This window comes from Eptesicus fuscus, chromosome 9 (genome assembly GCF_027574615.1).
Source record: "Eptesicus fuscus isolate TK198812 chromosome 9, DD_ASM_mEF_20220401, whole genome shotgun sequence".
Lineage (NCBI taxonomy): Eukaryota > Metazoa > Chordata > Mammalia > Chiroptera > Vespertilionidae > Eptesicus > Eptesicus fuscus.
In genome coordinates, this window is record NC_072481.1 from 94887975 (window position 1) to 94913014 (window position 25040).

General features: G+C 44.4%; 1 pseudogene; it reads left to right on the forward strand.

The window, feature by feature from the left end:
- Positions 1 to 1349: 1349 nt before the first annotated feature.
- Positions 1350 to 25040, forward strand: part of LOC103304389 (endosome-associated-trafficking regulator 1-like) — a 75259-nt pseudogene continuing 51568 nt past the window's right edge.

Here is a 25040-nt window from a genome sequence, read left to right on the forward strand (position 1 = left end):
ACTGTCCAGGTGAGTGGGTCCTTTTAAAATCCTTGTCAACAGTTAACTTTAAAACTTCTTGGAACAGGCCTCTAACTGCTTGAATTCAGAACTGAGTTTCTGATAAGCCTGTGTCAGCAAGAAAGTTGTTCTCTAGGGAGGGAGGAGCGGGGGAGAGGGCGGGGTGAGAAGGCGCTGAGGCCAGAGCATGTTTGCCATGAATACCCATGACCGAGATCGTGGAAGGGGCAATGGCCTGGAAAAGGAGGGCAAGGACAGAGCCGTAGCCCCCGTATGATCAGGAAGGAGATCTGCTTACCCACTACCTTGAGCGTTTACCTGGGGGCCCGGCGAGGGTGATGGGTCGTCGAGTCCTGCCATCTTCAGCCTTCAGCCAGTTCCAGTGTGGCCAGCGGCGGGTCATGACCTGGAAGGACGGCCCCTCTACGTTGAGACGCAGAGGGCCCGTCACTTTTCCAGGGGCAGTCACTTTTCCAGTGGCCGCTTTGACCGCACGCCGGGCAGGGCTGGGCTGGAGCCCAGGGTTGGGGGCACTGTGGCCTTCGTTTCCTCACTGGAAGCATCCTCTCGTTGCACCCCCACCACGCACAGTCCCTTTTGGACCAAACGTGGCTGCCGGCCGGCCCCAAAGGTAGCAAGGTTTGGGTTTGCAGACTCATCTCCTGTTGAAGGCGGGCGTACTCTGCCTGCTCCTCACGGGCATTGAAAACCTTAAATGCCATATTCACCAGATCCCGGACAGGGGTCTGAGGGCCACCTGCCTTTTTTTTTTTTTTTCGGATATCTGGGGCTGACTGCGAAATGAAGTGAGTGGCTAGAACTGTTGCTCTGGCCGGGGACCCAGGGTCTAGCCGAGTATATAAGGTCAGAGCCTCAGTCAGCCTGTTAAGGAAGACTGCGGGGTTCTCAGCTGGTCCCTGAGTAACTTCCCTCAGCTTGTCAAAATTAACTACCTGTGGGAGACGGCCTGTAGGCCGGCTATTAGGCATCTGGTCGCGATGTTGGCGCCCTTCCGGGGTATCTAGTGGGTACACCCAGCCTGGTTCCTGATGAGGAACGGCCTGGGGAGGTCGGGGAGTGAGGATGGGGGAAGGGAGGGAGCGGACGGCAGGGCAGAAGGAGGCAGGGCAGAAGGAGCCCTGTTGCAGGGAGGCCGGCGAGTCGGAGGGGAGGAGGAGGAGGAGGCGGGGCCGCGGACCCGGGGGCTCGGGGGTCCGAGCCCGGTCGCTGTCCGGGACGTCCTGTGCCTGAGTCAGCGGCACTGCCCGCCCTCCCCACGCCTGCTCCCTTGCCGCCTCCGCTCCCCCACCCCGGAGCGCGGGAGCCAGCTGTTCGGAGCGGCTTGCGGGATGGCGGGCGGGCGGCTCTCCTGCTGTGCGGCGGCGATGGTTGCGGCCGCGGGGAAGAAAGCGCAGCGGCAGCCGCGGGAGGGAGCGGCGCGGTCGCGGTGGTGTTGCCCACGGCCGCGGAAGCCGCAGGTGGGCAGGTGAGGTGCTGCCGAGAAAGCACCTGCCACGGGGAAGAAAGGGAGCCGTGGCGAAGAAGGAGGAAGAGGAGGGGGCCGAAAGCGTTCGGCGGGAGGAAGAGGGGTGGAAGTGAGAGAGCAGCTGGATCCAAAGAGTCAGAGAATAGAAGGAGCAGAGGACAGAGTCAGAGAGAACAGAGGAGCAGAGGGAGGGACGGGAGCGCAGATTGAAAAAGGCCTGGACACATGGAACCTCCAGCCCCTTCCCAGCTCTTTGGCAGAAGTTGTTAAGGTCGGTCAGGATGTTAAAATCGAAGTCCCATGTTCAGGCCACTGTGACCTGTTGTCCAATTCATACTGAGGCCATGCCACGGTACAGAAGTAAAGAGGCGTTTAGGACGCAGATCCCGGGACAGGCCTAGCTTAGCCAGATTGGTGAGCAGGCACCCAGCGGCGCCTGCGGGTCAGTTTTGGATTTCTGGTTGCCCATTTTGAAGCCTAGGGTCAGTAGCGAGGCCCAAGGATCAGCGTCCCAATCGTTGAGCCAAGGCTACGGACGGAATCCGAGGGATGGTGGGAGACGTCTCTCGCCGACCCCCTGGGATCAGAGTGAGGCCAAAAGGCCGGAGACCGAGGTGGAGTAGGAACGTCTTCACTACTCCCCAGGGTCAGAACCTTTCCTGGAAAGGTCCAGAGGGCTACGCCCGGAAAGCAATCTCTGACGCGGACCGCGGTTTACGGACAGAGACGCCGAAGGAGGACCCTAGGAATCAATAGGGACTGGGACTCACCAACTGACGCTGCCGAGCTGGAAAGAAGCCTGAGGGTTCCGCGGAAACAAGTGGGGAGGGGTACCCCAAATGGGATACACACTCAATCCCCACCCGGGTTTCGGCACCAGATGAAAGGTTTGCGACGCAGGAAACAAGACACAGAGTCCAGGCCATGGAAAAGGGGGGAGGTTTTAATCTTGCTCTCCCGGGCAAAACTCACTGGTCCAAGGGTGGGCCAGGGGAGTTCGCGCCAAAACGGGGACTTAGGTACTTCCTTTATACAGCCGTTTGGTGAGGGGAGGGTGGAGGGCATGAGAGATGTGGAATTCCTGCCTCGGGCAGGGGTTTGGGAAGGCTAGCAAGGTTCTGGGAAGGGGCCAGTTATCTGCCAGTTATCTTCGTCACCATCTACCTTGCGGGTGCTTGCATGGCTGTGGTCTTTCCCCCATGCCTCGGCCTAACACAGTCCATATAAGGTGCTCAGGAATGTCCGGCTGCAGGTGGAGTTTATGTCATACTCTGTCCATCAGTTGGGGGAAGGGAGGATCTATCACATGGGAATAACACAATAATCTCTCTGCCTCATCCTTCATGGAAATCAAATAAGGTTTTCTCTCTTTATAAACCTCCTGCAGATGCTGTTTATCTTCTTAGTTAAAGTTCTTTTGATCTCAATGCTCATTTCGCATCAATGCTGCAACATTTGAGGCAGTCTGAGAAATATGACTATGGAGCTGGGCAGCATGTAATGGAGGAGGGAGAAGGTATTAGCTGTTCAAGCATTAGAATCAGGTAGAAAAAAATCCCCTGTGAATTGATCTTGCAGCTTGCTAGTGTGAACGAAAGGAGCCACATGCTAACCTGACAAGCTCAGGGGAGGCCTACGTGGCAGTCTTGCAAACTCAGAGACCTGAAATAACCACAAAGGATGGTTTGAAAATTAAATATTTAACTGCAAACAGGTTATAGTGGGTAGTCATGTCCTAGTCCGATATCTTCCCTGACAAAGATCAACTTAGATCTTTCCTGAGCCCATTTGCCTTTTTGCCTCTAAGATAACATATCTGTGAGATGTCTGGGTAACTTGTAACTTCCTTCTTTTGCTGGAGCCCCTGGGGCACAACCAAATGTGGTGGGCGCCAGGATAGATACTTCAAATTCCTTCATTATCATGTTAATTGTTCCTGTACCCACCTAAGTATGTGTCCATCATTTTGCTTTTTATCCAATCCCAAGGGTTTCCCACCGGTTGACTTTATCCCACCTCCTTAATCCATCACCAATGAGTTTCATGTAGCCGACCTATGTCCCTCCTTTGATGGCAATGTATAAATACAGATGTAACCCACCATTTCTTCGGAGCATTATCTCAATTCATTGAGGTTCTGCTTCCCGGCATATGTCGACATTTTGGCTCAAATAAACTCACTAAAATTCTTTACAGGTTTCAATGTTTTTTTTCGTTAACACTAGTGAAGAGTCCCAGCTGAAACCCATTACAAATGGGCAGGGAAGACCACTCTGAATCAAGAGAAACAGGGCTTTCCTGAAAACATTTCCCCATTTTCTGGGGCAGGCAACAGACAAAGGAGAGACTGAACATACATTTAATTGTAAATTATGTGGGTTGTTATTGTGTGGTCATTCACAATCAGGATGGCTTTCAAATTTTAATGCTGTCTTTGTCCTCTCCACCCAGGATTTTGATGAATCCTGTACCCCTTCTTCAAGGATCACGTTTTGTAAAAGATACTGTTAGAAATAAGGCGAGCCCCCCAAGTCAGGGGTTCTGATAGAATACAAAACACTCGGAAGCCAGGCAGCAAGGCAAACATCTTTACTTCTACGCAGAAGGGTGCACACACATGGTCTGGAAGCGCGTGCACACCAAGCAGGTGGGCTGCTTGGGTTTATAATCCCTTACGCATGTGACCTGTCCTTTGCTCTTGATTGGAGCTCAGGTGCACAGTCTTTTGCGATTGGCTATTTCAAAGGGAGGGGTTGGCCTTTGCTGTTTCAAGATGGCAGCCCCCAGGGGAGCTGCGAGCCATGCGGACAACATGGCGGCTGCCAAGTCACACAGTCCAAAATGGTGGCTGTCTAAACTGTTCTTTGACAGAAAAGATGATTTCTTTATTCTCACAATACAAACTTCCCCAGGGTCCCATGGGTGCTTTTCAGAATCACTGTTTCAGATGCTTTTGGGACCCAATAATATTGTTAAAATTGAGTAATGGAGATTTTTGGGATCAGTGGAGTAAAAATTTTTTTTACTTGGGAAGCTTAGAGCTTGGCAAACTTGAAGACATTCAAAGGAGAGAGCAAAGAAAGCAGTGATGGTTTGGGATCAACATGGATGGTTGGAGTGTGAGAGTCCAAGAGGGCTCAACATTACAGCATCTGAGGGGGTCCTTGGGTAGAATGCTAACACCCTGAAACCAGGAAAATGTTCACATAGCCATATGCAATTTCTACCTTATTTATTACAATAAATACACATTTGTAGATATTGTATAACTTATAATAATTAACTTCTCAAAGACAATGTAGTAGCACTGCTCCCTTTGCAGAGATATACCCATCAGTAGAGGAATGGTTCAACAAATTTTGATACATCCATACTCTAGAGTATTATGCAGCCATTAAAAAGAATGAATGATAGCTCTACCAATTAACCTGGAGGGATTTCCAGGGAGAGTGTTTGGGTGAAAAAAATTAAGGCTTGGAGAAGTGTGAATACTATGATCTCATTTATAAAGTAAACAATGAAAAGCCTCTATGTATGTTTCTGTAAGACAGTTTGTACATACAGGTGGTTGCACAAGCATGGATGAAGAACTGAAAGAGCATGTGCCAGGTTGTGCCCTGCAGTGGCGGCCACAGAGAAAAGACAAGTGAAGAGATAAGCAGAGAAGAGAGAGAAGGCTATGCCAACAATAAAACTTGCTGTACATTATATTATTTCATTCATGTAAAATTTTGTCTATCTATCATATATGTATCTATCTATTGATCCATCAATCTATCTACAAAAAGAAATTAGATAAAGAAACTTGATTTCTTGCCCTAGCCAGTTTTGCTCAGTGGTTAGAGCATTGGCCTGTTGACTAAAAGTTCAACTCCGGTCAAGGGCATGTACCTCAATTGAAGGCTTGACCCCCAGCCCTGGTCAAGGCATGTAAGGAGGCAACTAATTGATGTGTCTCTCTCACATTAATGTTTCTCTCCCTTTGTCTCTCCTCCTCCCTTCTACTCTCTCTAAAAATCAATGAATAAAATATCCTCGGCGAGGAATAAAAAAAAAGAAACTTGATTTCTTCAAATGGGGAGGATATAAATTAAGTCAAATATTTTAGTTAAAAAAGCATGCTGCAAATTAATGTATAAACAATACTTCCCCCTTATCCACAGTGGATACGTTCCATGATCCCTAGTGGATGCCTGAAACCACAGGTAGTATAGAAACCTATGTCAACTATGATTTTTCCTAAGGATACATCCCTTTTCACTTAAAGGAAGTCTTCTATAGCTTCTCATTGCCATATCCTAATTGCTGGCATCACTACTCTTGTGCTTGGGACATTATTAAGTCAAACAAGGGTTACTTGAATACAAGCACTATGAATCCTGACGGCCAATCTGATAACCAAGATGCTACTAAGTCAGTGAAGGGCAACCTTTTGAGCTTGGTGTGTCAAACTTCGCCAAAAAACTGAGCATAACTCGGGTAGTGTGTCACTTTGAGGAAAAAACATTATTTCGCGATATTTATAGTTTAAATAACATAAATGTATAATTGTTATATATAATTGTATTTAATAAACCAAAAGCTAAATATTTAACTTACCTGCTTAGTGACTTCTTTGTTCATCCGTCAGTCGGTTTCTTTTGTTGGTCTTGATATTATTTAGCTTGTGTGGGGTGTCATGAACTAAGATAACTTGAGGGGGAGGGGGAATTCTTTAACTAACCTGCCTGTTAGTGACTTTTTTGTTGCTGAATTTCATTGGCTAAATCTTCCACTGAAGGTTGGTATTTTGTACACTTCAGGCCCAAGCAAGCGCTACTAACTTCATCTGTCAATCTGTTTCTTTTGTTGGTTTTGATATTATTTAATGCTGAGAATAAGGCCTCACAAAAGTATGTAGAGGGAAAAATTGTGAGTAAAGCCATTGCTATATTTTTCAGGGTGCTACAAGTGTCTGGTAGTCGGTTCCAAGCACTCCAAATTTCCTGTTCGTAGTGGCACTCCTCTTGATTCTCCAAGCGGCACCTTTCCAGATTCTCAAGCTTTGACCTCAAGTCGACAAACACCTGAGCCCAGATACTGTCTTGAAATTCTGCAAGTTGCATCTCCAAATCATCCATTTGCATCCATTGGAAACCATTTAATTCCAAACTACTGTAGACTACTACATCAGGATACTTAATTATTTTCATGGTCTGTTCTAGACTTCTAAATTGACTAAATCTATCACTAAACTGGTCAAGTAACGAGTCTAAAACATGCTGGTACTTCATATGCAAGAGTTCCATTTCATTTTGTACAGCTGCACTGGCCTTCTCAAAATACTTTGTTACTCGAGGAAAATACTTATAAGTTTTAGTTTCTACATCTCGCTTGAAAATTTTAACTTTACTTTCAAAAGCTTTTATGTATCCAAACATAACGTCAATACTTTTGCCAAAACCTTGTAACTTTAAGTTCAGTTCATTAATATGAACAGAGAGATCTGTAAAAAACATCAGGGTGTTGACCCACTTATCATCATTAAGCTGAGGTGTTTCCCAAATCCTTATTGTCAAGAAATACCTTAATTTTTTCAAAGCACTCCACAAAGCGCTCAAGAACTTTGCCTCGGCTCAGCCATCTTACATTATTGTACATCCGCAGTCCACTGTAGGTGGAATCAACCTCCAGTAAAAGTGCCGAAAATTCTCGCTTGTGAAGGGGGGGAGCAGCTATTAAATTAACTGTTTTTGTAACAACTGACATTAAGTCGTTTAAGTCGGTGAATCCTGCCTTGGCACATAAAGCCTCCTGATGGGTAATACAATGAAAAGGCACAATCGAATGTCCAATAGCTTCTGTAAACAATTTGACAAATCCGACTTTTTTCCCCACCATATTTGGTGCCCCATCTGTCATCACTGACACAACTTTAGAGATATCAATGCTTAGGCATGAAATGTTTGTATAACAACCTTACATATTTTGCTTCCTGATTTACTTGTTGACACTGATACTAACTTTATCACCTCTTCTCTCATTGTGAGACCATCAGAAAATCGACCAATAATGGCCAAGTGAGCATGTGATGTGACATCAGTAGTTTTATCAAGAGAGATTGAAAAATATTTATACTTCCTTATGTCTCTCTTTAATTGATGTTGTATGTTTGTGTTCAGTCTCATTATTTGGTCTTTTATGATATTTCTACTAAGTGGTAACTCAGATATTCTCTTAATAATTGCATCTTTATTCTGCATATCGTGAAATAGAACTGGTGCACATCTTAGGAGAGTTTCTTTAATAAATTCTCCCTCACTGAGCGCTTTTCCATGCTGAGCTATAGAGTGAGCAATGCTCAAACTTGCAGATGTTAAATTTGTAGAGCCTTTCACAAATTTAAGGATGGAATTAGATTGGCTCTTATAAAGGTGTAGCTGCCTGGAAATGTATTGCTTCCTTTCATCCTCACTTTTTTCCAAGAGCTGGGAATGATTAGTTTTAAAATGTCTATTTATATTCCTTGTTCTGCTTACTACTGTTTCAGTACATAGAATGCAAAATGATCTGCCATTTTTTTCAATAAAGCCATACATCTCAGTCCATGTCTCTTGAAAGGGTCGGCCACTGCTACTATCACTTCCTTTACTTAACCTTAGTTTTTTATTTTTTGGGTTCTCCATCAGGGAGGCAGTGACAGAAGATAGAATTATAGATAGCTTGTTAGGCCTGCAGGCAATTAGGGGTTATCTAGCCTAACTAACCACAAAATGGTGCATATAACTGTCTTTTAGGAAAGGGCAGGGTTAATAAGCAGAAATAGGGTTTAATAAGGATGCACAACAGTAATAGTGGTGAAATGGAGTCTGCACTATGGAGCAAGATGGTGTTCCTTATGTGAATTAAAATGGTTGCCGCTATTTCTAATGGTGGGAAACAGCACCCATAGCACGCCACAAACCCTTGCCTCTCCCAGCCTCCCCCTCACTTATCTCAGTAATGATGGATTAGAAATCCATGACACCCCAGAACAGTAGATAATGGTTGCTGTGGTTAACTGTTATTTGGTTACTGGTAATGGCAGGGCCCCCAGAGATGCATCCCCCACTGTGTTCCGCTGCTCCCTGCTCTGCTGGCGGAAGTGAGGGCAAAGATCCCAGCTTAACCGGAAGTCCCAGAACTAGACGCTCTTTGCCGAACTTCTGTTGTTTTGGCCTACAGACCTCCAGCACAGAGTGTCTAATAGGGGAGGATGAAACATTTGCAACTAGAGTCTTGGAGTTAGCAGCAAATGTTTTATACTCGGCATGCGGCCACCTCAGCGTCCGCGTGTCATCAGAAATGGCGACGCATGTCAGTGCTGACACGCGTGTCATAGGTTCGCCATCACTGTACTAAGTTAAGGTGACCAGACGTCCCGCTTTTGGCGGGACAGTCCCGATTTTTAACAATTTGTCCCACGTCCCATGGCGTTTTTAAAAAGTCCCGATTTTTGGAAAGAATGCACGACAAGCTAGGAAATGGGAGAACGGGAAGGGAATATACAGTTTTCGGTGGCCATGTGGCTATTTAGCCAGGATATGAGTTTTATATTATTTTTGTTAATTTTATAATGTTAAACTTTAATAATAACAAATAATTGTTGAGAACTAATTATCGAGAACTGCTTATCAAAGTTCACATTGTTGATCAGTTGTTAGAATTCGACCACCATTGTTTGGACTTAATGAACAATGGCATTTTTGGGGATTGGCAACAACGAAAACATTTTGTAACTGTCTCTCAGACGATACACATCATACTGCATGCTAGTAAGCTAGTTAAACAAGTGATGTCATTACAAATCAGCTATTCAGATAATTTAGGTAAGTAATTTATTTATTTATTTCATAAATACATAAATTTTCTTGAATTTAGCAGACAGTACTCGTATTATTTATATTTTATAGTGGCGGCAAAAAGTCTAGCGCTGCCTTGAAAGTGACACAACTTACGTTACGGCAAATTCAGAGGAAAAATAATACAAGTTAGTATTGTTATTATTTAGAAAGAAATATAGGATTAAAATAATTTTTAAAATCTAGTTACTTTATAACAATCAAATTAATTTATAAACTAACAATAAAATATGTTCATGTAATTATGTACCTACTTACTGTGTTTTTAAGCAATATGTATATAATAATTTATAATATAATTTTAAATTATTTTTTTTAGATTTTTAACATAATGAGTAAGAAAAGAGGATGGAAATTCAACAATGATCTAAGAAGTGAATTTCCTTTTATTAAAAAAAACAAAAGCGATTACAATATAGACCAAATTTTTAATCAAGAAACCCCCCCGCCCTCCCGGCTGAAACCGGTTTGGCTCAGTGGATAGAGCATCGGCCTGCAGGCTCAAGGGTCCCAGGTTCGATTCCGGTCAAGGGCATGTACCTTGGTTGCGGGCACATCCCCAGTAGGGGGTGTGCAAGAGGCAGCTGATCAATGTTTATCTCTCTCATCGATGTTTCTAACTCTCTATCCCTCTCTCTTCCTCTCTGTAAAAAATCAATAAAATATATTTAAAAAAAAAAAAAGAACCCCTCCCACCCCCCAGTCAATGGTGTCCCGCTTTACCAATGTTAAAATCTGTTCACATTATCCTAAGTGGTAATGGGCAGGTAGTGTGCTTATACAGTGTAAAGACACTGAGCAAAGAAATGACTCTCATCCAGGTGGGACAGAGGGCGGCAGCAAGATTTCCTCATGCTACTCAGAACGGCATGCAATTTAAAACTGGAATGTTTATTTCTGGAATTTTTCATTTGATATTTTCAGACTGGCTAACTGTGGGTAGCTGAAACTGGAAAGCAAAACCATGGGTAAGAGGGGACTATTATACAATTAATCTTGCTTCATAAAAGCAAACACAATCTTTATATTTATACAGATATTATTTATTTATATCTGTTTATAGGAAAGGAAAAAGTGTGGCCACACACTTACCAGGTTTTTAAGACGAGTGCCTTGGTTCTTCCTTAGGAATACCTTTGTCCAGGGCAGGATGATCAGAGAGTGAGTCTTATTTCTTAAGACTTGTTCTCCTTTTATTAAGCATATCTGAGCCCTGCCAACTGGCATTTATGCTGTGCTTCATCAGGCCTGATCCTGGAATCAGCTAGTCTTTCAGGACATCTGGAAGGTCGGAGTTCTGGGAGGGCTGACATTTGTTGTGGAATTGGAAGAGAAGGGTGAGGATTATGGCAGGCATTTGGGAGATTCTTACCCAGATTATTGTGTGGGGTTACGGATGGTCTTTTTCAGCATCTCTAGTCTCCCAGCTCTCCCTCTTTTAACTATATCATTTACTCTTCTTGTTGATAGCAGTGAGGACAGTAATTATCATCTCAGTGTGTGACTAAATTGTTAAATCTATTCTGAATTAAGCATGCAATGCAAGAATCTGGAAAACTGTATCTGGTCTTCATCACACAACAAAAGAAAAGAAGTGTACACAGTGAGCAGACTTATTTAGCATTCTGTGACTCTGTTCTGAGGCTTTTAATTCTCTGCACTGGTCAACCTGAATATGATGGTTGGGCAGTCAGGATAAAGAGGCTTAAAGTAAAGCATTCCTGCTATGGCAGAGCTGGCTAGCTGTTCCACCCACTTTCCATGCCACAGTGGAGAGTTGCTGGGAAGCTGTTGCCAGGAATAGGGCACACACCTTTGAATCTAGGTGATGCTGTGCAAATGACTGTGGCCAGTGGCTTTGCCAGCGACTTTCAATGAGACCACTTCTTAGTCTAACATATTCTTAGTTCAGAATATGTAATGGGCTGAACTGTGTCCCCCCCAAAAAAAAAAATTCACATGTTGAAGTCGTCATGCCCAGTATCTCAGAATGTGACTGTATTCAGAGATTGAGTCTATAAAGACATAATAAAAGTTAATAAGGTCATTGGGATGGCCCCTAATCTAGTATGACTGGTGTCCTTATAAGAAAGGAATTAGGGTCACATAGGGAAGACCGTGAAGATACAGGGAGAAGACACCAATCTACAAGCCAAGGAGAGAGACCTCAGAGGGTACCAGCCCTGCCTACACCTTGATCTTGGACTTTCAGCCTCCAGAAGTGACAAAGTAAATTCTTGTTGTGTAAGTTTCCCAGTCTGCACTACTTGATTATGATAGCCCTATCCAAGGAATACAGAGTGCTTTCTTCCTATCTTTGTTTGGTGGGATGTGGAAGACTAGGGCAAATTTGGAAACATTGTTGTAGATAATGGATCCTCTATTAGCCCGATCTCTGAATCCTCTGTGGATTGGAATCTGCTATTAGCAATAATCAGGAATATCCATTTGAGATTTCCAGTAAATGAGAAATAAACTGGTACAATGTAAAGCCATGGAGATTTTGAGACTTACCTATTACAACAGCTAGAGTTACTTTCCCAAATAGAGAAGCAATCAAAGTAGGTAAAGGGAGATAGATGGTCACACCTGGAAAAGAGCAGCAGAAATACAAATGTATATATAAATGTATATAACACAGAGCATTCTGGGATAGCCTGGAAAAGGTGAATTAAAGTAACCCAAACATGTCATTAATCACCATAGGGTCCTGGGGGTGAGAGGATGCTCATGCTGAAGCTCATGATGACACAAGACACCATAATCTGGGACCAGAACCCTTGAGTGGATGATTCTCATTGAGAAAAGTCATGGGTCCCTCCTGATGATTAAGCTGTGATAGAAAACAGACATTTCATGTTTATGCTGACTTCCACTGTGAGGGCTTTTCATGTCAAGTGTACTGTATCCATCCTTACCTCACTAAGTTATTTAATAAGTCACCAAAGCACCCAAGTAATTAAGAGGTGGGTGATCAATGTTGACAAGTAAACAATATAATTTATCTGTGGTCCGTTCAGTTCCTGCTGTCAGTTCACTCAGAGCTAAAACTGGAAACTGTTCTGGGCTGTAAATGAGTTAATAGACTGTCATCCGAACCTGGGAACCCACTGGCACAGTATGGCAGGCTGGGATGACCCAGGGTGGGAGCCACCAGCAGGCACAGAACTGTCCCTCTGCCTCTCTAGGACTGTTCTGCTGCACCATGGCTAACAATGACATAGTGTTGCCTGGCCATTCTTCTGGTTCTCTTCTCCTTCCAAGTTCATAGGGGTATTGTACTTTCCTGCTCCCTTGAAGTTAGGTGTGGCCATGTGAGTTAGGCAGATCAGTGAGATCTGAGCAGACATGCTCCGACTGGGTGCCCTTCTGAGATGGTGCTTTTAGGAGCCAAGGCTTGCTCCTCTGATGTCTGCTCCCCCAGTAATATGATGATGGTGCATGAAGCAACCTGGGATACTGACCTGCCCTCAGGAAAGCCATTGTATGAGGAGGGACCTAGACCTAAAGTGGACTTTGCAAGAGCTTAGCTTTTGTTCATCTAGTCACAGAGATTTTGTTGCTGCAAAACCTTGTCCATCCTGACTAAAGTTTAGGAGAACCCTGTAAGACATCTCTGAATGCTTACTGAGGCAGAGGCTACCACTTTATTTATTCCTCAATATCCATTCTTCTCTTCTTTCTCATACTAATAGAGACTTTTTAGTTGAGCATATAGGTGCATAAAATAAAGGTGACATTTTCCCAACCTCCCTCACTGCTGAGATGTGGCTTGGTAACTGGTTGTGGTGTCTTTCTGTGTCCTAGATAATCATGGTTTCTCTCTGTCTTCTTCTTCACTGCTTTACCTGAGCAAAAAGCAACTCCTCAGGGGAAACCGGGCTGTCCCCATATGTGCCCTGCCTTGTGTTACACAAAAAGGAGCTCTCAGTTCCAGGATTAAGTTATAAAAAGACTGTCTTCCATCTTGGGTGCTCGCTCTTGCTGTCTCACTCACTTGCTCTAAGACAAGCCAGCTGCCATATTGCGAGTCACCCTCTGGAGAGGTCAATGTGGTAAGGAGCTGAGGGAAGACTCTGGCCTACAGCCAGCAAGTGACTAGGGCCCTCAGTCCAACATCCCACAAGGAACTCAGTAGTGCCAGGGCCATGAGAGTGAGCAGGGAAGAGGACATTCCCCCAGTCAAAGCTTCAGATGAAACTGCAGTCCAGCTGATAGCTCAACGGCACCTCCCTGAGAGACCTCGGGCTACAAGCACCCAGCTGAGCCATATGCAGATTCCTGATGCCAAGGGATTGTGAAATAATACATATTTGTTGTTTGAAATGGCTAAGTTTTGGAGGCATTTTGAAACATGCATGGAAGTATCATGTCCGGTCCTAACTTATGCCTTTAAAGAAAGGGGCATGGCCTCCCTTCCTCCACTGGATGCTCAGGACTGGAGGTTGCTTGTAATGCCACTGGACCATGCATGGAAGAGGCACAGCACAGGGTGACAGAGCAGCAAGGCAGGGGCGTGGGTGCCAGACCATTCCAAGGAGCTGAACTGTCATGCTAGGCCATACTTCTCCAGAAGAGAGAAGACACATCTTTCTCACATAAGCCACTGTGATTTGGAGTCTCCTGTAAGGAACCTCAACCTATATCATGACTAAAATGTTTACTTGAATTCTGTAGGATGAAAAAGCTCTAGAAAGCAAAATGAATGGGACCAAGATTCTTTATATATACACATATACACATACATACACAAGCACACTGAAGTCCTGATGCACAAAATTTGTTCAAGAGTAGGCCTTTGCAGTCCCAGCTTCCTCAGCCACCCTTGCAGCCCTGGCTTCCTCTGAAAGGTCATCCGGACGGTCGTTCCGCTGTTTAGCCATTCAGTCGATTTGCATATTATGCTTTTATTATTATACTAGAGGCCCAGTGCACAAAATTCGTGCACTGGGTGGGAGGGGTCCCTCAGCCAAGCCTGCACCCTCTCCAATCTGGGACCCCTTGAGGGATGTCCAACTGCCCGTTTAGGCCCGATCCCATGGTCAATCGGACATCCCCATCCCTCTCACAATCCAGGACTACTGGCTCCCAACAACTTGCCTGCCTGCCTGACTGATTGCCCCTAACCACTTCTGCCTGCCAGCCTGATCACCCCCTAACCACTGCCCTGCCAGTCTGATTGATGCCTAACTGCTCCCCTGCCAGCCTGATTGTCCCTAAATGCCCTCCCCTACCGACCTGGTCACCCTAACTGTCTTCCCCTGCAGGCCTGGTTGTCCCCAAATGCCCTCCCCTGCAGGCTTGGTTGCCCCCAACTGCCCTCCCATGCAGGCCTGGTCCCCCCCAACTGCCTCCTTTCCTGGCCTGGTCACCCATAACTGCCCTCCCCTGCCGACCTGGTTGCCCTACTGCTCTCCCCTGCAGGCCTGGTCCCCCATAACTGCCCTCCCCTGCTGGCCTGGTTTCCCCCAACTGCCCTCTCCTGCATGCCTGGTCTCCCCCAACTGCCCTCCTCTGATGCCCTCCCCTGCTGGCCTGGTTTCCCTCAACTGCCCTCTCCTGCATGCCTGGTCTCCCCCAACTGCCCTCCTCTGATGGCCTGGTCACCCTTAACTGCCCCCCCCCAGGCCTGGGTCCCCCCCAAATACCCCCCTGCAGGCCTGGTTCCCCACCAACTGTCCTCCCCAGCAGGCCTGGTACCCCCAACTGCCCTCCTCTGCCAGCCCAGTCACCCCTAATTGCCCTCCCCCTGCTGGCCTGATCGCCCACAAATACCCTCCCCTGCAGGCCATCTTGTGGTGGCCATCTTGTGTCCACATGGGGCAGCCATCTTTGATCACATGGGGGTGGCCATCTTGTGTGTTGGGGTGATGGTCAATTTGCATATTACTCTTTTATTAGATAGGATGCATATATACATATATATTTCAGAGAGAGGAAGGGAGAGGGAGAGAGAGATAGAAATAAATGAGAGAGAACCATTGGTTGATTGCCTCCTGTACACCCCACACTGGGGATTGATTCCTGACCTGGAATCAAACTGTGACTTCCTGGTTCATAAGTCAATGCTCTACCACTGAGCCAGGCAAACTTTTTTCTTTTCTTTTTAATCCTTACCTGAGGGTATGATTTATTGGTTTTTAGAGAGAGGTGGAGAGAAATATTGATGTGAGAAACTTTGATTGGTTGTCCCCCACCCAATGAGGCCTTGATCAGAGATTGAACCCACAACCTAGGTATGTGCCCTGACTGGGAATCGAATTCATAACCTTTTGGTGGATGAGCAGATGCTCTAAGCAACTGAGCCACCTAGCCAGGGTGGGACCAAGCTTCTTCATAGAAGCTGGGAACACTCTTATTAAAAGTTTAAAAGATTTTAAGTCAGATATACAACATCCATTTTCTTCCTTCAAAATTGTCTATTATAGAAACTAGTGTCTTGAAAATGAAGCAAAGGCTAAGCTTGGTAATGTCAAGAAGAGAAACCTGGAAATAGAACTGATCACTTGGATCAATTGATCACTAAGAAGGAGAGTTCAGACAGCTTGGCAGGTGGGCTGATGAATTGCATTCTTATTCACAAAAATTCTTTTGTACATAAAGCTAAATAGCTCTTTTCAAAAGGAAAAAAAAGTGTTCACATGGGCTTATGTTTATTCTAAAAATGAAGAAAGTGGCATTTTTAATGTGTCATAAATGTGTAGCTACAGATGATGGCTGCAATCCACAGTGGCCATGAAGATTCCTTTAGAATGCCTCTGTAACAGGTCAGCTCTCCCTTGGGTGAAAAAAGAACTGAAAGAGTTTTCATTCACTGTAAAGAGTTATGAGCTGCACAAGGAAGTGGAGTCTTAACTGTAACTGGAGCTGTTTGCTTTCTAATCCTCAAATTTAATGCTGTGCATTTTACAAATACCTAACATAGGACAAATGTAAAGAACATCATTGTCACGGGTCAGTCCCAAGCCTGTCCAGTTTGGAACTGAATCAGAGCTCTGCCCCAAGTGTTCTGTGTCCTGTTTTCATTTCTGATTTTTTCTCTGATGCTTCTGTGTTCTGACTATGAAAACAGACTAAATACAAATACCTGAAAAAAATATCAATCCAGAAGATCTGTCTTTTCTTGAATTGGAAGACAGTAGTAAAAAGGATCATTTTTCCTAAATCATTTTATTTAATTCATTATCATTTCAGGTAAATATCTAAGCAGAATTTGGGGAGAACATGCACAAAATTATTCTAAAGTAAACCTGGTAATAAATATTTGAAAATAACAGAATATTTTGAAAAATAATAAAGGAGGACTTGTCTTATATGAATGAAATACCTTCTTACTGTAATAAAACAGTCACAGTAATGCAAACAGTGTGGTTCTGGCCAGAAATAGACAGGTAGATTAACTGAGTGAAACAGAGGATCCAGAAATATGAAATTTGAAAATGTAGTGTATAAGAAAGTTACCAGGAGAGGAAACCAATATGGCGGCAAAGGTAAACACCTGAACTTGCTGCCTTGCACAACAACTTAAAAATTATAACTAAAAGACAAAATGGACATCATCCAGAACCATAGGAAGACTGGCTGAGTGAAAGTTCTGCAACTAGAAGGGAAGAGAAAAGCACACTGAGATCCAGAGGAGCTGCGGAAGTAAAGTGCAGAGGTACAGAGGTGCGCGCATGGAGAGGGCTGGCAACTGAGTATGTGGCTGGCTTTTTCAATCCACAGAAAGACACAAGCTCCTGACTGCTCTGAACTCCAGTTCTGGGTGAGACTCTGAGGACCCAGACCATACGGGGAGAAACTGGACTGTCTGGAAGTTGGCAGAACTTGAGGGCAGCTTTCTCTCAGAGGAGCTTGCAGCAATTACCAAGGGACACTGAGACCCGGTGGCCTCTTAGGGCAGGGCTGATGGGAAGCCATTGCTGTTTGCTCTGCCCTGAGACTCTGCCCCATCCAAGCTGTGTACAGAGGCTTTTGCATATGAATGGCCTGGTCCTTTGAAATCTAAACTTACCTATCAAACTGTAGCTGAGTCAGAGAGACCCAGAACATCCAAAAGAAGGTCCAAGGCCCCACAGCAGCTTGCATTGCTTCACAGCTGGGCCTCATTTGGGCACCTCCAAAACCCAAATAAATAAGAGGAATATGCAGATCTCTCTGTAGCTCCTGCTGGGTAGCCTCAGGCAGAGGCTAAATGAGCACCTCCTTGGAGATCCAAGAGCCAGTGTACTCAGGGGTCAGAGTAGGACCATCCAGATTACAACTCCTCAGATCCATAAGGGACACACTCAGGGGGCAAACTCAGTGAGCACCAAAGCCCCACTGAAGCAAGTCTTGCCTCATAAGGGTGTCTCCATCACATAAGTTCTCCCATTGTAGACACAGCTGATCCTCACAGCCAACAGGCCTGGAGGTCAATTCCTCCCAGTAATACCAACAACAATCAAGGCTTCACTACAACAAGACTGTGCACACAGCCCACAAAGGGGTGCATCAAGAGTGTCCACCTCAGGTAACTGGGGAAGTTGAGCCACTGGGCCCTATAGGACACCTAGCACACAAAGCCACTCTATCAACTCAGGGAAGCAGCCAAAATGCGGAGACAAAGAAAGAGGTCACAAATGAAAGAAATGGAAGAAAGGAAATGACTGGATATAGAGTTCAAAACCACAGTTATAAGGTTACTCAAGAATTTTCTAGAAAAGGCCAATAAATTTAGTAAGATCCTCAAGGATATGGAAAATGGACCAACTAGAAATTAAGCATACACTGACTGAAATAAAAAATAATATACAGAGATCCAACAGCAGACTAGGGGATAGCAAGAATCAAGTCAAAGATTTGAAATACAAAGAAGCAAAAAATACCCAACTGGAAAAGAAAAAAGAAAAATAATCCAAAAATATGAAGATAGTGTAAGGAGCCTCTGGGACAACTTCAAGCGTACCAACATCCGAATTATGGGGGTGACAGAAGAAAAGAGAGAGCAAGATACTGAAAACCTATTTGAAGAAATAATGACAGAAAACTTCCCCTGCCTGGTGAAAGAAATAGACTTACAAGTCCAGGAAGTGCAGAGAACCCCAAACAAAAGGAATCCAAAGAGGACCACACCAAGACACATCATAATTAAAATGCCAAGAGCAAAAGACAAAGAGAGAATATTAAAAGCAGCAAGAAAAAAAACAGTTAGTTACCTACAAGGGAGCACCCATACGACTGTCAGCTGATTTCTCAGCAGAAACTATGCAGGCCAGACGAGAATGGCAAGAAATATTCAAAGTGATGAATAGCAAGAACCTACAACCAAGATTACTCTACTCAGCAAAGCTATCATTCAGAATTGAAGGTTAGATAAAGAATTTCACAGACAAGAAAAAGCTAAAGGAGTTCATCACCGCCAAACCAGTATTATATGAAATGCTGAAAGGTATTCTATAAGAAGAGGAAGATGAAGAAAAAGGTAAAGATAAAAATTATGAACAACAAATACATATCTATCAACAAGTGAATCTAAAAATCAAGTGAATAAAATCAAGTGAATAATTCTGATGAACAGAATAATCTGGTGAATATAATAGAATCAGGGGCATAGAAAGGGAGTGGACTTACAATACTCAAAGGGAAAGGGGTGTGGGGGAAGAGACTGGACAAAGGCATACACCTATCGATGAGGACAGTGGGGGGTTAAGGGCATGGGGTGGGGTTGGGTGGGAACCAGGTGGAGGGGAGCTATGTGGGGTAAAAAAGGAACAACTGTAATAATCTGAACAATAAAGATTTAAAAAAAATAACATAAAATAAACAGTCGGAAAAAAAAAAAGTTACCAGGTCAACTCAAAAATAAGAAAACAAAAAACCTAATAAATTTGACACAGATTTGAAAAGGCACTTCACCAAAGAAGATATATGAATACTTAATAACCACATGAAAAAAGATGCTCAACGTCATTAGCTGCTAGAGAAATGTAAGTTAATGTCACAATGAGAGCACCATTACACAACTATCAGAATGGATTAAAAAAACAACAACACCTGAAAATTCGAAGTGCTGATGAGAGTGGGGAGCAGCAAGAACTGCCTCACTGCTGGTGCGAATGCAAAGTAGTGCAGCCACAGTGGAAACAGCGAGACAGCCTCCTGTGAAGTTAAGAAGTGCTCCATGTGATCCAGTAAGCCCACCCCTCGGTGTTTACCCAAGAGAAATAAAAATGGATGTTCTCACAAAATGGTGTAGGCAGATGTCTTAGTCCATTCAGGTTGCTATAACAGAGCACCACAGACCAGAGAAAAACAGACATTAATTTCTCACAGTTCTGGAGGCTGGGCCGTCCAAGATTAAGATTTTGGCAGACTCAGTATCTGGCACCTCATAGACAGCCACCTTCTCCCTGCGTCCTTCCAGGAGGGAAGCATGAGAGAGCTCCCTGGGGCCTCTTTTATAAGGTTACTAATCCCACTTATGAGGGTTCCATCCTCATGACCTAATCGCCTCCTAAAGGCTCTGCCTCCTAGTACCATCACATTGGTTACAGACACACAATTCATACAACTTTATTCATAATCATAAAAACCAGAAAACATTCCAGATGCTGCTCAGCTAGTGAATGGAAACAAACTGGTACAATGGAATACTTTGCAACAGTGAAAACAATAAACTATTCACACACACACACACACACACACACACACACACACACACGACAACAAACGGAGCTCAAATGTGTTCTGCTAAGTAAAGAAACCATACTCAGAGGTGCACTGTGGTGTCCTACCTAGATGACACCCTAGAAAAGGAACTGCTACAGGGACTGAGAAAAAATCTGTAGTTGCCAGGATTAGGGATGGGTGGGGTCTGAATAAAGGACCAGTGAGAGGACATTTGAGGGGGTGGTAACTGTTCTGTATCTTGTTTATGATGGTGGTTACACAACTAAACATTTGTCAAAAATCCCGCAAACACACACCAAAAGCGAATGTTACTGGAAGTGCAATATAAAATAAATATTTAAAGATTCGTCATCTTTGAATAAAAAATTAATTATTTAATATATGGGGTGTGATAACAGATTAGTGATTTAGACAAAATAGAAGCAGAGCCTTCCCTAAGTTTTCACATGAAAATAAAGTCCAGAGATATTGAGGATTTAATTGTAAATATAGAAATTACAAAATATTATAAGAAAACATGGGTTATATTTTTATAATCTTAGTTGGGGAAAGTCTTTCAAATAACCATGTCAGAAATGCCCAATGTACTTGAATGTTGGTGTCCCTCGTTAGGGCACCATAATGCCAGGGTTCTTTTCCCAGCCTTACAAAAGGGTTCAGCATTCTGGAGAAAGGGGCTGTGCATAGATGATTAAAGAGTCCAAGGACAAAAGATAGTTTTGAAAGGCATTGGGAGTCAGAGGAGCTTCAGCTAAAGGAACTGAAGACTCCTACCTTGACCAAGGATCAGTGCTTTTATTCTAACACAATTTGTCCCAAGGCAAGGTGGAAATATACACTTCAAAGGGTAAGGTATCAAAGGATAGAATACAGAAGCATTATCAGTTTGGGGAATAGCCTACAGCTGTTCAGGTGTTTGGCCAACAGGAGGCAATAAAATGCCCTGAGCTGTCTGGCAGCTAACAATCCTATTCAGGTTTGGGGGAAGTGCCGTTTAGCCATTTCCAACAGGTAAATTACATATGTGAGTCAACCTTGTTGAGCCCCCCAAGTCCCATCAACCTTTTGATGGAACTCAAATTATTACATGCTGGAATTGGTTCTTGGCATTTAAAGATGTACAAACTTAAAACTACTGGATAGCCAAATAAAATAAGCATGTTGAAACTAAATTGGTGAAGATATTTACAACCCACATGGTAAAAGATTGCATTTCTTATTGACCAAAAAAACTTAAAAAATAAAATAAAAATTTGGAGAGAATGTGAAAAGGAAACTTAGAAATTAACCAATGAACAATAGAAAAGGTGTTCAACCTCCTTAATGAACAAAGAAAAAAATAAAACCAGTTTCATTTTGTGTATCAGATTAACAAGGAGGAAAGGGGGTGATAAAATCTACTACAGTATGAGTTAGGTACTGGAACTCTCATGAACAATCTGTGGAAATATAAATTCTCATACCTTTTCTAAAGGGCAATTTCCTCCTAAGGAAATTTTTAAATTTAAATTTTATTTATTTATTCTCCATTTCTTTAAAAAAAATCTTTATGGTTTAAAGTATTACAGATGTCTCTTTTTTCCCCCCATTGACATCTTCCAGCCTGCCCCAACCCCCACTCCAGGCTTTCATCACCCTACTTTCTGTGCCCATGGGTTAATATAAATACTAGGGTCCCAGTGAACAAATTCATGCACCTTGAAAGGAACTGTGGGTCACGAGGCTGCAGTGGGCACAAGGGTGGGTCTCGGCCCATCCTCCCCACCCCTGCCCGGCTCCTCCCATGGCCCCTGGTCCCCTATATGCTAACAGCCCCACTCCCACTGCCACCATTTCCACACACTGATGGAGCAGGCCCCGCTAGCACCCGCTGATGGTGCAGAGCAATTAGAGACGGCGCCAGCAGTGGATGCAAGCAGAGCCAGTGCCATCAGTGGGTTTGAGTGGAGGCTGCTGCCCGATCGCCCCTCAGGAGCAGGGGAAGGTGGAGAAGCCCTTAGGGGTGATCAGGGCTGGCAGCTGCCACTTGCACGCACTGATGGAGCTGAGCTATCAGGACCAGCAGCGGGTGCCAGCGGGGCCATCGCCAGCAGCAGATGTGAGCAGGGATGGCACCGGCAGCAGGTGCAAGCACTGGTGGGACCATGGTGCATGGGAGCAAAGAATTTCAGTAACCACTGATGACAGCAACCGGCACCCTGCCTTGGTCTGATGCTCCTGCTCACCTGCTCCACCATCTCGCCGCAGCCGATGCCTGACATGTTCTGTAGGTGCCCCCTTGTGGTCAGAGCACATCATAGTGACTGGTTGTTCGGTTGTTCTGCTGTTCAGTCTATTTGCATATTAGGGTTTTATATATATAGACTAGAGGCCCAGTGCACGAAATTTGTGCATGTATGGGGTGTGTCCCTCAGCCCAGCCTGCACCCTCTCCCATCTGGGACCCTTTGAGGGATCTCGGGCCTAAACGGGCAGCCGGATATCCAGGACAGATGAGTTGAGGGCAAGGCAGTTGGGGGCAACCAGGCCTGCAGGGGAGGACAATTAGGGGTGACCAGGCCTGCAGGGAAGGGCAGTTGGGGTGACCAGCAGTCATAATCCAGGACTGCTGGCTTCCAACCGATTGCTTGCCTGCCTGCCTAATTGTCCCTAACCGCTTCTGCCTGCCAGCCTGATCACCCCGTAACCACTCCCTTGCTAACCTGACTGATGCCTAACTGCTCCCGTGCTGGCCCAATTGCCACTAACTGTCCTCCCTGCAAACCTGGTTGCCCCCAACTGCCCTCCCGTGCTGGCCCAGTCACCCCTAACTTCCCTCCCTTGCCAGCCTGGTCGCCCCTAACTGCCCTCTGCTGCCAGCCTGGTCATCCAGAACTGCCCTCCCCTGCAGGCCTGGTTGCCCCCAACTGCTTTCCTCTGCTGGCCCAGTCACCCCTAACTTTCTTCCCTTGCCAGCCTGGTCACCCCTAACTGTCCTCCCCTGCAGGCCTGATTGCCCCTAACTGTCCTCCCCTGCAGGCCTGGTCGCCCCCAACTGCCCTCCCGTGCTGGCCCAGTCACCCCTGACTGCCCTCCCTTGCCAGCCTAGTTGCCCATAACTGCCCTCCCTTGCAGGCCTGGTCACCCCCAACTGCTTTCCCCTACCAGCCTGGTCCCCTCCTATTGCCCTCCCCTGCTGGCCTGGTCGTCCCCAACTGCCCTCCCCTGCAGGCCTGATTCCTCCCAACTGTGCTCCCCTGCTGGCCATTTCGTGGTGGCCATCTTGTGTCCACATGGGGCGGCCATCTTTGACCACATGGGGCAGCCATCTTGTGTGTTGGAGTGATGGACAATTTGCATATTACCTCTTTGTTATATAGGATTATATAGGATATGCATACAAGTTCTTTGGTTGAACTCTTCCCACCCGCCCATCCACTGGGGTTCAACAGTCTGTTCCATGCTTCTCTGTCTTTGGATCTATTTTGTTTTTCAGTTTATTTTGTTCATTAGATTCCACATATGAATAAGATCATATGATACTTATCTTTCTCTGACTGGCTTATTTCCCTTAGCATAATACTCTCCAGGTCCATCCATGCTCTTTAAACTGTAAGAGTTCTTTCTTTTTCACACTTGCATAGTATTCCATTGTGTAAATATACCACAGCTTTTTATCCACTTGTCTGCTGGTGGGCACTAAGGCTGTTTCCAAATCTTAGCTATTATAAATTGTGCTATGAACATAGGGGTGCATATATTCTTTGTGATTGGTGTTTCTGAATTCTTAGGATATATTCCTAGAAGTGGAATCCCTGGGTCAAATGGAAGTTTCATTTTTAATTTTTTGAGTAAACTTCATATTGTTTTCCACAGTGGTTGTGTCAGTCTGCATTCCCATCAGCAGTGTACTAGGGCTCCTTTTTCTCCACATCCTTGCCAGCACTTGTCCTTTGTTGATTTCTTGATGGTAGCCATTCTGACAGGTGTGAGGTGTTACCTCATTGTCCTTTTGATTTGCATCTCTTGGATGATTAGTGACTTTGAGCATTGTTTCATATGCCTCTTAGCCTTCTCTATGTCATTTTGGAGAAGTGTCTATTTAGGTCCGTTGCCCATTTTTTTAATTGAATTGTCTGTCTTCCTTTTGTTAAGTTGTATGAGTTCCCAATATATTTTGGATATAAACCCCTTATCAGATGTATCATTGGAAAATGCAGTATATTTTCCCATGCAGTGGGCTCTCTTGTTATTTTGTTGATGGTTTCTTTTGTTGATGGTTTCTTTTGCTGTGCAAAAGCTTTTTATTTTGATGTGGTCCCTTTTGTTTTCTCCTTAGTTTCCATTGTCCTAGGAGATGTATCCACAAATATATTGCTATAAGAGATGTTTGAGATTTTGCTACCTAAGATTTCTTCTAAGATTTTTATGGTTTCACAACTTACATTTAAGTCTTTTATCCATTTTGAGTTTATTCTTATGTATGGTGTAAATTGGTGGTCTAGTTTCTTTTACTTTTTTTTTGCATGTATCTGTCAAATTTTCCCAACACCATTTATTGAAAAGACTGTCTTGACTCCATTGAATATTATTGCATATATTCTTACCTCCTTTGTCAAATATTAATTGAGCGAAATGTTCTGGATCGATTTCTGGGGTCTTTGTTCTATTCCATTGATCGATATGCCTGTTCTTGTGCCAGTACCAGGCTATTTTCAGTACATTGGCTTTCTAGTATAACTTGATATCTGGCATTGTAATCCATCCAACTTTGTTCTTCTTTCTCAAGATTGCTGCAGCTATTCAGAGTCTTTTTTGGTTCCATATAAATTTTTGGAATATTTGTTCTAGATCTGTGAAATATGCTGTTGGTAATTTAATCAGGATTGCATTGAATCTATAGATTGCCTTGGGTAGTATGAACATTTCAATGATATTGATTCTACCAATCCATGAACACAGTATATTCTTCCATTTGTTGATATCTTCCTCTATCTCTTTTTTCAATGTCTTGTAGTTTACTGA